Source organism: Tachysurus fulvidraco, chromosome 18, assembly GCF_022655615.1.
Source record: "Tachysurus fulvidraco isolate hzauxx_2018 chromosome 18, HZAU_PFXX_2.0, whole genome shotgun sequence".
Taxonomy (NCBI): domain Eukaryota; kingdom Metazoa; phylum Chordata; class Actinopteri; order Siluriformes; family Bagridae; genus Tachysurus; species Tachysurus fulvidraco.
Genome location: NC_062535.1, coordinates 420269 through 425268, shown reverse-complemented (window position 1 = coordinate 425268; position 5000 = coordinate 420269). Strand labels below are relative to the sequence as shown.

Genomic DNA, 5000 nt, shown 5'->3' with positions numbered 1-5000 from the left:
GGTGGTTAGTGTAGTTAACTAATGACTCCTGCTGGCTAAGTAAGTGCATTAATACAGACTAACACTAATGCAGGCGTGTGAGATCATCCTCTTCTCCTCTTCGTCTCACTTTCCCTCCATACATCACATCTTAGAGCCCGGCTTTTGTGTTTTCTCTCAGCGTCTTTAACTCCACGATGCCTGAGCTAGAGCTTTGTGTTGAACTTTAATTCTTCTCCTTTCAGCAGTCTTTCCACAGACCTGCAGGTTCCTGTGTCTTAAATGATCGTCTCCATGCTGATTAACGTACATAATTTTTTACAATGACAGTTAACTGGATCCTTCTTCAGCAGCTTATCATTTCCAGAGGACAAAGGGACCCAGATACCTTCTACAGATCCACATGCAAAAGACATCAAGACAAATTCCAAGGTCAAAGGACATGAGGTCATTACATTATGTAGGAGGCTGCCCTCTGGTGGTCCAGCGTGGAAATTACAGCAGATTATTAATCAACAACACTCCAACTTTTCCCTTTTTTCATACATAAACACTAACACTGTGTGTGATGTTTCCTCAGAGTCGAATGTTGAAACCCTTAGATGGTAAATGGCTTGGGTTTCTCCAAATGGTCTCCATTATCTGTTGGATAAAGAGAAACACTAAGTTATTTTCACGTAGAGCTTCTTATATTTTGTTACAACAGCCTCATTTGAAGAGTGAAGACATTCCTGAGGACTGGGATAAGAATCCTGTCAAAGTTCTGGTGGGAAAGAACTTCGCACAAGTCGCCTTTGATAAGACAAAGAACGTCTTTGTGGAATTCTGTAAGCTGGAATCTTCTTCTGGACATTTTCAAAAGTCATCTGGTGTATTTGTAGATTCTTAAATGTTTGTTCTGTACGTGTGTGTGTGTGTGTGTGTGTCTGTATATGTGTGTGTGTGTGTATGTGTGTGTGTGTGTGTATGTGTATGTGTGTGTGTGTGTGTGTGTGTGTGTGTGTGTGTGTGTGTATGTGCGTGTGTGTTTGTGTGTTTGTGTGTGTTTGTGTGTATGTGTGTGTGTGTGTGTGTGTGTGTGTGTGTGTGTGTGTGTGTGTGTGTGTGTGTGTGTGTGTTTTATTGCCCCTTTCTCTCAGATGCCCCTTGGTGTGGTCACTGTAAGGAACTTGCCCCTGAGTGGGAGAAACTGGGGGAAAAGTACAAGGACCATGAAAACATCATCATAGCTAAGATGGATGCAACAGCTAATGACGCAGAGGAAGTGACGGTGCAGGGTTATCCAACGCTCAAATACTTTCCAGCTGGAACCGAGAGGAAGGTCAGAACCTTATACACAGAACCTTATACACAGGACCTTATACACAGGACCTTATACACAGGACCTTATACACAGAACCTTATACACAGAACCTTATACACAGGACCTTATACACAGGACCTTATACACAGAACCTTATACACAGGACCTTATACACAGGACCTTATACACAGGACCTTATACACAGAACCTTATACACAGGACCTTTAACATGAGTCTGAAGGTATAGAGAGTCACATTCAGTCGTCTTCTGTGTGTTTAATCTTCTCCTAATGTGGTGTGTGAATGTTTCCTGTGACATCAGGTGATTGATTATAATGGAAAAAGGGATCTGGAAACATTTGTTAAATTCCTGGATAATGGTGGAGAACTGCCACCTGTCTTTGAGGAAGAGGAACCCGATGAGGATGAAGATGAGGACAAAGAAGTCCCAGATGAGGTCAGTTATGTCTTATATATGTATAATGAATCATTTTTAAATGCATTATAGACCATTGACTTTGAGATGATGGACCTGTGACTGTTACATCATCTCTGATGGTTTGTGTTCAGGTCTCAAGCCAATCGACAGAAGATTCAGAAAACGCCGTTAACGGATCCAGCAGCAGCAGAGACGAGCTCTGACGTCTCAGACACGAACCTGCTCTGATGTACATCTGTGTGAACCTACTGATGGGGATGTGGTAGCCTAGTGGTTAAGGTGTTGGACTACCGATCGAGAGGTTGTGAGTTCAATTCCTACGTCCACCAAGCTGCCACTGCTGGGCCCCTGAGCAAGGCCCTTAACCCTCAATTGCTCAGTTGTATAAAAAAATGAGCTAAAATGTAAGTCTGCTAAATGCTGTAACTGTAAATGTACTGACAGTGAAGGTGCTGTTACACTACAGTAAAGCAGACTGCGACATGTGTTTCATCATCAGTCTCATCATCAAACCTCTGACTCACAACTGAACCAGAATGCAGGCATCGATCATGACAAAAGTTTATACAGGAGGATTAGAGAACCTGCTGGTCGTGACAAGGCTTTGTGTTCAGTCAGGGTTTCGTATCTCAGAGCTTCAACGTTCTGTAATAATAACTAATTATATTAACAACTAATATTTCTCTTCACTGGAGTGCGACTGACAAATCGACATTATATGTCCAAAAGTTTGTGCCCCTTGACCATGACACTCACGTGTGTTTGTCCCCCAAACTGTTCCACACGCTGAGACACACACTTCTACTGAACGTCTCTGTGTAACCTTAGAGTTTATCTTCAGTAGATCTCAAAGTCCAAACCCTGCTCCATCAGGACAATGTACACAAAGCATGACATGAAGACATGGTGTGGAGGTGAAGGTTGGAGTGAAGAACTTTAGTGTCCTGCACTGAGCCCTGACTCTGACTCAACACCACTGAACACCGACTGAACCCCAGACCTTCTCACCAACATCAGTGTCTGATCTCACTAATGCTCTTGTAGCTGAATGATCACTAATCCCCACAGACACAAACCTACATCTAGTGAAGAACCTTCCAGAAGAGAAGAGCAGAGCTGATTAAAAAAGCAATCTCTGTGTACAGCATGTGGGTGTAATGGTCAGGGGGCACATACTTTTGGTAATACAGTGTATATAATGCTTTTAAGCATGTTTCTGGGTATTTTCATGGTGAGATGTAATCAGACTCTAATCTGCCATAATGAGGAACATTAGAGTTAATAATAATAGAGTAAAAGTCACTCAGGCTTGTTCTGGGCAGCTGTGGGGTCATAAAAACTTACCACCATCAGCACACCTGAGCCTCCTGGGGCAAAATATAAGTGATGACAGGAATCACAGTGAGTTAGAGATGTTCCACAAGATTAGTGAGAGAGAACTGTGTGTGAGAAGTGTGTGTGTGTGAACTGTGTGTGTGAACTGTGTGTGAGAACTGTGTGTGAGAACTGTGTGTGTGAGAACTGTGTGTGTGAGAACTGTGTGTGTGTGAGAACTGTGTGTGTGAGAACTGTGTGTGTGAGTACTGTGTGTGTGAGTACTGTGTGTGTGAGTACTGTGTGTGAGTACTGTGTGTGTGAGTACTGTGTGTGTGTGAGTACTGTGTGTGTGAGTACTGTGTGTGTGAGAACTGTGTGTGAGAACTGTGTGTGAGAACTGTGTGTGAGAACTGTGTGTGTGTGAACTGTGTGTGTGAGTACTGTGTGTGTGAGTACTGTGTGTGTGAGAACTGTGTGTGTGTGAACTGTGTGTGTGAGAACTGTGTGTGTGAGTACTGTGTGTGTGAGTACTGTGTGTGTGAGAACTGTGTGTGAGAACTGTGTGTGTGAGTACTGTGTGTGTGAGTACTGTGTGTGTGAGAACTGTGTGTGAGAACTGTGTGTGTGAGTACTGTGTGTGTGAGTACTGTGTGTGTGAGAACTGTGTGTGTGTGAACTGTGTGTGTGAGAACTGTGTGTGTGAGTACTGTGTGTGTGAGTACTGTGTGTGTGAGAACTGTGTGTGAGAACTGTGTGTGTGAGTACTGTGTGTGTGAGTACTGTGTGTGTGAGAACTGTGTGTGTGAGTACTGTGTGTGTGAGTACTGTGTGTGAGAACTGTGTGTGTGAGAACTGTGTGTGAGAACTGTGTGTGTGAGTACTGTGTGTGTGAGTACTGTGTGTGTGAGTACTGTGTGTGTGAGTACTGTGTGTGTGAGAACTGTGTGTGTGAGTACTGTGTGTGTGAGTACTGTGTGTGTGAGAACTGTGTGTGTGAGTACTGTGTGTGTGAGTACTGTGTGTGTGAGTACTGTGTGTGTGAGAACTGTGTGTGAGAACTGTGTGTGTGAGTACTGTGTGTGTGAGTACTGTGTGTGTGAGTACTGTGTGTGAGTACTGTGTGTGTGAGTACTGTGTGTGTGAGTACTGTGTGTGAGTAATGTGTGTGTGAGTACTGTGTGTGTGAGTACTGTGTGTGAGTACTGTGTGTGTGAGTACTGTGTGTGTGAGTACTGTGTGTGTGAGTACTGTGTGTGTGAGTACTGTGTGTGAGTACTGTGTGTGTGAGTACTGTGTGTGTGAGTACTGTGTGTGAGTACTGTGTGTGTGAGTACTGTGTGTGTGAGTACTGTGTGTGTGAGTACTGTGTGTGTGAGTACTGTGTGTGTGAGTACTGTGTGTGAGTACTGTGTGTGTGAGTACTGTGTGTGTGAGTACTGTGTGTGTGAGTACTGTGAGGTTTATTCCGCTCAGTCAGTGGGGTTCGAGTGCAGAAAATAAACTTACAGTGAAAAGCTGTAAAGAATAACATCCCTAACCCTAACCTACTAAATCCTTTTACACACACACACACACACACACACACACACACACACACACACCACACACACACCACACACACACACACACCACACACCACACAAACACACACCCATGGCAGGAGAATGTAGAGTTAGATAGGTGAACTGGTTTGGTCAGTGTGTCATACAGCTAAATATCATGCATACAGGGAAGTGCACGTTGTACACAGACGCTCAGATAAACACCACAGCAGCGAGACGATTACAATGGGAGAGAAAATCACCGAGAGCGACTGATAGAGACGACCAAAGTGTGGTGAGTTACAGCCTCATCAATGGTCTGGGACTTTACACACACACACAACACACACACACACACAACACACACACCACACCCACACACACACACACACACACACACACACACACACACAAACACACA

General features: G+C 44.1%; 1 protein-coding gene and 1 pseudogene across 1 annotated transcript in view; both read left to right on the top strand.

Annotated features, from left to right (window-relative positions):
- LOC125139336 overlaps positions 1-2253 on the top strand; it is a 5611-nt pseudogene extending 3358 nt beyond the window's left edge.
- Positions 2254-4804: 2551 nt separating this feature from the next.
- Positions 4805-5000, top strand: part of LOC113636441 (lipopolysaccharide-induced tumor necrosis factor-alpha factor homolog) — a 29459-nt gene continuing 29263 nt past the window's right edge. The window contains exon 1 of the mRNA XM_047802899.1: positions 4805-4874. The gene's annotated coding sequence lies outside the window, so the exon portion shown is untranslated. The remainder of the gene's footprint in view (positions 4875-5000) is intronic.